General features: G+C 26.6%; 3 non-coding genes across 3 annotated transcripts in view; all 3 read left to right on the forward strand.

Annotated features, from left to right (window-relative positions):
* Nucleotides 1–4,914: 4,914 nt before the first annotated feature.
* LOC138858349 (small subunit ribosomal RNA) lies at nucleotides 4,915–6,904 on the forward strand. The gene has a single exon (XR_011397483.1). It is a non-coding gene; the product is annotated as a small subunit ribosomal RNA (ribosomal RNA).
* A 624-nt stretch (nucleotides 6,905–7,528) lies between these two features.
* Nucleotides 7,529–7,707, forward strand: LOC138858408 (5.8S ribosomal RNA). The gene has a single exon (XR_011397543.1). It is a non-coding gene; the product is annotated as a 5.8S ribosomal RNA (ribosomal RNA).
* Nucleotides 7,708–8,209: 502 nt separating this feature from the next.
* The window catches only part of LOC138858418 (large subunit ribosomal RNA), a 3,977-nt gene continuing 2,186 nt past the window's right edge, over nucleotides 8,210–10,000 (forward strand). Inside the window, exon 1 of the ribosomal RNA XR_011397553.1 lies at nucleotides 8,210–10,000. This exon is cut by the window's right edge and continues 2,186 nt beyond it. This is a non-coding gene — a ribosomal RNA (large subunit ribosomal RNA).

Here is a 10,000-nt window from a genome sequence, read left to right on the forward strand (position 1 = left end):
AGTAATTGAAATTAAAGCATATTATACAATATGGTATATTAATGAGTGTTTGAGAGAATCATAACATGAAAATAAAAATTTGAACGCATAAAACTTTGTTTTCAACTATCATTTAATATACCAAAAGTAATAAAGTAATTGAAATAAAAGCATATTATACAATATGGTATATTAATGAGTGTTTGAGAGAATCATAACATGAAAATAAAAATTTGAACGCATAAAACTTTGTTTTCAATATTTATTGAAAATAAGGTAAAGTTGGGATTGTTATCAAACGACTATCATTTAATATACCAAAGTAATAAAGTAATTGAATTAAAATCATATTATACAATATGGTATAATAGTATATCAAGTGTTTTAATAACATGAAAATAAAAATGTTAACCAAAATACTTTGCGTGCAATATTAAATGAAGAAGTAGTGAATTTTCATATAAGTATTAAATGTATAAAGTCTATGAAGTAATAAATTTTCATATAAGTATTAAATGTATAAAGTCTATGAAGTAATAAATTTTCATATAAGTATTAATTGTATAAAGTCTATGAAGTAATAAATTTTCATATAAGTATTAATTGTATAAAGTCTATGCAGTAATAAATTTTCATATAAGTAGTAAATATATAAAGTCTATGAAGTAATAAATTTTCATATAAGTATTAAATGTATAAAGTCTATGAAGTAATAAATTTTCATATAAGTATTAATTGTATAAAGTCTATGAAGTAATAAATTTTCATATAAGTAGTAAATATATAAAGTCTATGAAGTAATAAATTTTCATATAAGTATTAATTGCATAAAGTCTATGAAGTAATAAATTTTCATATAAGTACTAAATGTATAAAGTCTATGAAGTAATAAATTTTCATATAAGTAGTAAATATATAAAGTCTATGAAGTAATAAATTTTCATATAAGTATTAATTGTATAAAGTCTATGAAGTAATAAATTTTCATATAAGTATTAATTGTATAAAGTCTATGAAGTAATAAATTTTCATATAAGTATTAATTGTATAAAGTCTATGAAGTAATAAATTTTCATATAAGTATTAATTGTATAAAGTCTATGAAGTAATAAATTTTCATATAAGTACTAAATGTATAAAGTCTATGAAGTAATAAATTTTCATATAAGTAGTAAATATATAAAGTCTATGAAGTAATAAATTTTCATATAAGTATTAAATGTATAAAGTCTATGAAGTAATGAATTTTCATATAAGTATTAATTGTATAAAGTCTATGAAGTAATAAATTTTCATATAAGTATTAATTGTATAAAGTCTATGAAGTAATAAATTTTCATATAACTATTAATTGTATAAAGTCTATGAAGTAATAAATTTTCATATAAGTATTAATTGTATAAAGTCTATGAAGTAATAAATTTTCATATAAGTATTAAATGTATAAAGTCTATGAAGTAATAAATTTTCATATAAGTATTAATTGTATAAAGTCTATGAAGTAATAAATTTTCATATAAGTATTAATTGTATAAAGTCTATGAAGTAATAAATTTTCATATAAGTAGTAAATATATAAAGTCTATGAAGTAATAAATTTTCATATAAGTATTAAATGTATAAAGTCTATGAAGTAATAAATTTTCATATAAGTATTAATTGTATAAAGTCTATGAAGTAATAAATTTTCATATAAGTATTAATTGTATAAAGTCTATGAAGTAATAAATTTTCATATAAGTATTAATTGTATAAAGTCTATGAAGTAATAAATTTTCATATAAGTACTAAATGTATAAAGTCTATGAAGTAATAAATTTTCATATAAGTAGTAAATATATAAAGTCTATGAAGTAATAAATTTTCATATAAGTATTAATTGTATAAAGTCTATGAAGTAATAAATTTTCATATAAGTATTAATTGTATAAAGTCTATGAAGTAATAAATTTTCATATAAGTACTAAATGTATAAAGTCTATGAAGTAATAAATTTTCATATAAGTAGTAAATATATAAAGTCTATGAAGTAATAAATTTTCATATAAGTATTAAATGTATAAAGTCTATGAAGTAAAATATAAAGTCTATGAAGTAATAAATTTTTATATAAGTATAAAAAATATAAAGTCTATGAAGTAATGAATTTTCATATAAGTATTAAATGTATAAAGTCTATGAAGTAATAAATTTTCATATAAGTATTAATTGTATAAAGTCTATGAAGTAATAAATTTTCATATAAGTATTAATTGTATAAAGTCTATGAAGTAATAAATTTTCATATAAGTATTAATTGTATAAAGTCTATGAAGTAATAAATTTTCATATAAGTATTAATTGTATAAAGTCTATGAAGTAATAAATTTTCATATAAGTATTAATTGTATAAAGTCTATGAAGTAATAAATTTTCATATAAGTATTAATTGTATAAAGTCTATGAAGTAATAAATTTTCATATAAGTATTAATTGTATAAAGTCTATGAAGTAATAAATTTTCATATAAGTATTAATTGTATAAAGTCTATGAAGTAATAAATTTTCATATAAGTATTAATTGTATAAAGTCTATGAAGTAATAAATTTTCATATAAGTATTAATTGTATAAAGTCTATGAAGTAATAAATTTTCATATAAGTATTAATTGTATAAAGTCTATGAAGTAATAAATTTTCATATAAGTATTAATTGTATAAAGTCTATGAAGTAATGAATTTTCATATAAGTATTAAATGTATAAAGTCTATGAAGTAATAAATTTTCATATAAGTATTAATTGTATAAAGTCTATGAAGTAATAAATTTTCATATAAGTATTAATTGTATAAAGTCTATGAAGTAATAAATTTTCATATAAGTATTAATTGTATAAAGTCTATGAAGTAATAAATTTTCATATAAGTATTAATTGTATAAAGTCTATGAAGTAATAAATTTTCATATAAGTAGTAAATATATAAAGTCTATGAAGTAATAAATTTTCATATGAGTATTAAATGTATAAAGTCTATGAAGTAAAATATAAAGTCTATGAAGTAATAAATTTTTATATAAGTATAAAAAATATAAAGTCTATGAAGTAATGAATTTTCATATAAGTATTAAATGTATAAAGTCTATGAAGTAATAAATTTTCATATAAGTATTAAATGTATAAAGTCTATGAAGTAATAAATTTTCATATAAGTATTAAATATGAAGTCATACAAGTTAAAAATTTAAAAAAAAAATCGATTGTAAAAATACTTTTGATGTTATTAGTTGTATTATGACCATGACGATATTTGAAAATGATATAAATTACCCACGTATATATGAGTTTTTAAATTTTAAATAGGTTAAAAGAATTTTTCCATATATTTTCGGGTTGGTAACGTCAACATGGGAGAGAACATTTATAACAAATTTGCACAAATCTGCTCAAATTGACATATACTGAAATAGTACTTATATGAAAATTTATTGCTTCATAGACTTTATACATTTAGTACTTATATGAAAATTTTTTACTGCTAGGAAATGTATTATACTTTTATATATTTGAATTCCTTATGTTAGTTTATTAGTAAGAAATTGTTTTTAAATACTTATAAGTATGAATATTACTATACTTATATGATTTATGTATTTAGTACTTGTATGAAAATTTTCATACTTGTATGACTTTATTTACTTAGTATTTATATGGAAATATTTTTTACTTTATATGTATTTTTAAGTAAATATGAAAATGAAAGTTGATTTTGTGTGCCTTTTTATTCCTGGTTTTTATACAGTTAGTTTAAATAGAAATAGATTTTGTTTTATACAAAACTCTATATTCTGTACTAACATATTGTATATAATGAGCGTTTTTTATTCCTGGTTTTTATACAGTTAGTTTAAATAGAAATAGATTTTGTTTTATACAAAATTCTATATTCTGTACTAACATATTTTATATAATGAGCGTTTTTTATTCCTGGTTTTTATACAGTTAGTTTAAATAGAAATAGATTTTGTTTTATACAAAACTCTATATTCTGTACTAACATATTGTATATAATGAGCGTTTTTTATTCCTGGTTTTTATACAGTTAGTTTAAATAGAAATAGATTTTGTTTTATACAAAACTCTATATTCTGTACTAACATATTGTATATAATAGCGTTTTTTATTCCTGGTTTTTATACAGTTAGTTTAAATAGAAATAGATTTTGTTTTATACAAAACTCTATATTCTGTACTAACATATTGTATATAATGAGCGTTTTTTATTCCTGGTTTCCTACAGTTAGTTTAAATAGAAATAGATTTTGTTTTATACAAAAACATAAAAAATCTATTATTCTATACTAACATATTGTAGAAATAAATATTAAACAATATTTTAGTTTTATTTGTGAGCTATTCTAATATTTACTCATAAAATATATGTGTAAAAGGATGGTTTTTAAATAAAATAAAATATTAATGTGTTGCACCCGAAAATACTTTTTATCATATATTTATTATTGAAATAAATATAATAGAATTTGAAATTATTAATTTCAAATCAAGAAAAAAATGTATATACTCTTAAAAAAAGGTATATATATTACTATATGCATTGAAATAAAGTAAAATGTATAGAATGATATTATTTGAAAATTTTGCCAATATAAGAAGAAATATCGTTCTTACATAATAATTAAATAATAATATGTATAGAGAACGAAAATTCTTTTCACGATACCAAAACAAAAATTAAAAAAATCCATTACAAAATCACACAATAGAAATGAAATATAATGAAAAAAAATATAATAAAGAAAGAAACATAGAAAAATTGTTGTGTATATTGTAAATGTTTTTATGTTTTGTGTATTTGTGTATAATTTTCAAATAAGAAAATATCATTTTAAACTTTTATATAATATAAAAAATATTATATAAAAAAGAAATATATATTATTCTGGTTGATCCTGCCAGTAGTTATATGCTTGTCTCAAAGATTAAGCCATGCATGTCTAAGTACAAACAAATTAAAAGTGAAACCGCAAAAGGCTCATTATATCAGTTATGGTTCCATAGATCGTTAACAGTTACTTGGATAACTGTGGTAATTCTAGAGCTAATACATGCAAAATAAACACGGACCTTTTGGAACGTGTGCTTTTATTAGGCTAAAACCAAGCGATTATTCGATCGTTATATTGGTTGAACTCTAGATAACTTGCAGATCGTATGGTCTCGTACCGACGACAGATCTTTCAAATGTCTGCCCTATCAACTTTTGATGGTAGTATCTAGGACTACCATGGTTGCAACGGGTAACGGGGAATCAGGGTTCGATTCCGGAGAGGGAGCCTGAGAAACGGCTACCACATCTAAGGAAGGCAGCAGGCGCGTAAATTACCCACTCCCAGTTCGGGGAGGTAGTGACGAAAAATAACAATACAGGACTCATATCCGAGGCCCTGTAATTGGAATGAGTACACTTTAAATCCTTTAACAAGGACCTATTGGAGGGCAAGTCTGGTGCCAGCAGCCGCGGTAATTCCAGCTCCAATAGCGTATATTAAAGTTGTTGCGGTTAAAACGTTCGTAGTTGAATTTGTGCTTCATACGGGTAGTACAACTATAATTGTGGTATGTACATTACCTTATGTATGTAAGCGTATTACCGGTGGAGTTCTTATATATAATTAATACAATGTATTTTTTATATATTCCTCCTATTTAAACCTGCTTCAGTGCTCTTCATCGAGTGTTGTTGTGGGCCGGTACAATTACTTTGAACAAATTAGAGTGCTTAAAGCAGGCTCCAAATGCCTGAATATTTTGTGCATGGAATAATGAAATAAGACCTCTGTTCTACTTTCATTGGTTTTTAGATCAAGAGGTAATGATTAATAGAAGCAGTTTGGGGGCATTAGTATTACGACGCGAGAGGTGAAATTCTTGGACCGTCGTAAGACTAACTTAAGCGAAAGCATTTGCCAAAGATGTTTTCATTAATCAAGAACGAAAGTTAGAGGTTCGAAGGCGATCAGATACCGCCCTAGTTCTAACCATAAACGATGCCAGCTAGCAATTGGGTGTAGCTACTACTATGGCTCTCTCAGTCGCTTCCCGGGAAACCAAAGCTTTTGGGCTCCGGGGGAAGTATGGTTGCAAAGCTGAAACTTAAAGGAATTGACGGAAGGGCACCACCAGGAGTGGAGCCTGCGGCTTAATTTGACTCAACACGGGAAAACTTACCAGGTCCGAACATAAGCGTGTAAGACAGATTGATAGCTCTTTCTCGAATCTATGGGTGGTGGTGCATGGCCGTTCTTAGTTCGTGGAGTGATTTGTCTGGTTAATTCCGATAACGAACGAGACTCAAATATATTAAATAGATGCTTTCAGGATTATGGTGTTGAAGCTTATATAGCCTTCATTCATGCGTTCATCTTGAATGTACAAGTGTTTGAATGTGTTTATATAAGTGGAGTCGTACCTGTTGGTTTGTCCCATTATAAGGACACTAGCTTCTTAAATGGACAAATTGCGTCTAGCAGTAACGAGATTGAGCAATAACAGGTCTGTGATGCCCTTAGATGTCCTGGGCTGCACGCGCGCTACAATGAAAGTATCAACGTGTATTTCCTAGACCGAGAGGTCCGGGTAAACCGCTGAACCACTTTCATGCTTGGGATTGTGAACTGAAACTGTTCACATGAACTTGGAATTCCCAGTAAGTGTGAGTCATTAACTCGCATTGATTACGTCCCTGCCCTTTGTACACACCGCCCGTCGCTACTACCGATTGAATTATTTAGTGAGGTCTCCGGACGTGATCACTGTGACGCCTTGTGTTTCACGGTTGTTTCGCAAAAGTTGACCGAACTTGATTATTTAGAGGAAGTAAAAGTCGTAACAAGGTTTCCGTAGGTGAACCTGCGGAAGGATCATTATTGTGTTCCTATCCGAAAAGAAAAAAAAATAATTATATAAAAACAAAATAAAAAAAAAGAATAAAAAGGAAAAAAAGTTTTCTTTTTGTTCTTTTCATTCAAAATGTTTTGAATTATACAATGTTTTGAATGTTTTTCTGTTTTTTTTTTTTTTTTTAACTCCTTGTAATGCATTATGACAATATATATTATATTGTGAACTTCGCATACATTGTATTTGAACGCAATAAAAAAACCTTTAAACATATAGCTGTACTTATTATTTATATAGAAAATAATATTTAATTGTGATATTTATATAAAATATTATAAATGATAAGTTAACTTGTTCACATTAACGTGTGTAATACCTTTTTTTTATGGTATTTTCTATTTGTGATTAAAAACATGTTGAAAAATTTAAAAAAAGAAAACGCACAAATAGAGAAGAAAATAATATATAAAAGGTATTACTGTTTTTGTTGACCTAAGACATGCGCAGCTGCAAATGTTTGGGTTTAAAATTACAATTTATTGAAAGATGTTTTAAACTTATGTATTAAAAATTTATTATTGATTAATTATTAATACTTTCAATAAATTAAAATTCTTTGACTTTGAATTAAAAAAATACAAAAAAATTATCACTCTAAGCGGTGGATCACTCGGCTCATGGGTCGATGAAGAACGCAGCAAACTGTGCGTCATCGTGTGAACTGCAGGACACATGAACATCGACATTTTGAACGCATATTGCGGTCCATGCTGTTATGTACTTTAATTAATTTTAAAGTGCTGCTTGGACTACATATGGTTGAGGGTTGTAAGACTATGCTAAATTAGTTGCTTATTCTTTTAGTCAATTAATAGAATTTAAGCATATGGCATATTATTGGATTGTATTTTTCAATCCATAATATTAATAGCATAAAAAGAAATATAGAAAATATATTCTTGAATACCTCATATTTGAACGAAAATTTATGATAAATGAGAATCTTAGTATTCCCATAAAAGAAAAAATTTTCAACATTATTTAAATTATATTAAATAATACATAAGAGGAATGTCTAGCATAAAATAAATTTTTATTCTAGAATTAATTCACTCTATTGTATTGAGAAAAATTTATAATAAAAAAAAATATATGATATGTGGAGGAATAATGTTGTTAATTTTATTAATTATTATATTATGAATTTTAAAAAGGGATGAAAAGATTGAATAATATTGAGTAATCAAGATATAAAAATATATTTCTTTAAAATAGCAAATAGCAAAAAAATTAAATAAAAATAAACAAATCAATCTAAAATATATTTTATACAACCTCAACTCATATGGGACTACCCCCTGAATTTAAGCATATTAATGAGGGGAGGAAAAGAAACTAACAAGGATTTTCTTAGTAGCGGCGAGCGAAAAGAAAATAGTTCAGCACTAAGTCACTTTGTCTATATGGCAAATGTGAGATGCAGTGTATGGAATATCTTAATATCTAGTATGAGAAATTAACGATTTAAGTCCTTCTTAAATGAGGCCATTTACCCATAGAGGGTGCCAGGCCCGTATAACGTTAATGATTACTAGAAAGATATTTCCAAAGAGTCGTGTTGCTTGATAGTGCAGCACTAAGTGGGTGGTAAACTCCATCTAAAACTAAATATAACCATGAGACCGATAGTAAACAAGTACCGTGAGGGAAAGTTGAAAAGAACTCTGAATAGAGAGTTAAATAGTACGTGAAACTGCTTAGAGGTTAAGCCCGATGAACCTGAATATCCATTATGAAAAATTCATCATTATAACTGTAGTATTTAATTTTAAATATTATAGTAATAGTGTGCATTTTTTTCATATAAGGACATTGTAATCTATTAACATAATAAAATATTTATCAAAAGATCATTGGTTTTTAAGTTTATTCAAATTAATTTGCTTTTAGCTTATTAACATAGAATAATTACTGATGATTTGATAAAGTGTTGATAGATTTTATTATATATAATGCTAAAATTCTTTTGAATTTTACAATAATATTATTATCATTGATTTTAATATTAATTGTATGCATTTATATGATTAACAATGCGAAAGATTCAGGATACCTTCGGGACCCGTCTTGAAACACGGACCAAGGAGTCTAACATATGTGCAAGTCATTGGGTTATATTAAACCTAATGGCGAAATTAACTTAACTGTATTAATAATGGGATTAATTTTTAATGTATTACATTATTAATTCAATCCCGGGGCGTTCCATATAGTTATGTATAATGATAATTTATTATTATTTATACCTCTAACTGGAGCGTACCTTGAGCATATATGCTGTGACCCGAAAGATGGTGAACTATACTTGATCAGGTTGAAGTCAGGGGAAACCCTGATGGAAGACCGAAACAGTTCTGACGTGCAAATCGATTGTCAGAATTGAGTATAGGGGCGAAAGACCAATCGAACCATCTAGTAGCTGGTTCCCTCCGAAGTTTCCCTCAGGATAGCTGGTGCATTTAAAAATTATGTAAAATAATCTTATCTGGTAAAGCGAATGATTAGAGGCCTTAGGGTCGAAACGACCTTAACCTATTCTCAAACTTTAAATGGGTAAGAACCTCACCTTTCTTGATATGAAGGTTGAGGTTATGATATAATGTGCCCAGTGGGCCACTTTTGGTAAGCAGAACTGGCGCTGTGGGATGAACCAAACGTAATGTTACGGTGCCTAAATTAACAACTCATGCAGATACCATGAAAGGCGTTGGTTGCTTAAAACAGCAGGACGGTGGACATGGAAGTCGTAATCCGCTAAGGAGTGTGTAACAACTCACCTGCCGAAGCAACTAGCCCTTAAAATGGATGGCGCTTAAGTTGTATACCTATACATTACCGCTAAAGTACATGATTTATAATACAATTTCGGTTGGATTATAAATTTTGAAACTTTAGTGAGTAGGAGGGTACAATGGTGTGCTTAGAAGTGTTTGGCGTAAGCCTGCATGGAGCCGCTATTGGTACAGATCTTGGTGGTAGTAGCAAATAATCGAATGAGACCTTGGAGGACTGAAGTGGAGAAGGGTTTCGTGTGAACAGTGGTTGATCACGAGTTAGTCGGT

The sequence above is a fragment of the Bactrocera oleae genome, unplaced genomic scaffold, assembly GCF_042242935.1.
Source record: "Bactrocera oleae isolate idBacOlea1 unplaced genomic scaffold, idBacOlea1 ctg00000009.1, whole genome shotgun sequence".
NCBI lineage: Eukaryota > Metazoa > Arthropoda > Insecta > Diptera > Tephritidae > Bactrocera > Bactrocera oleae.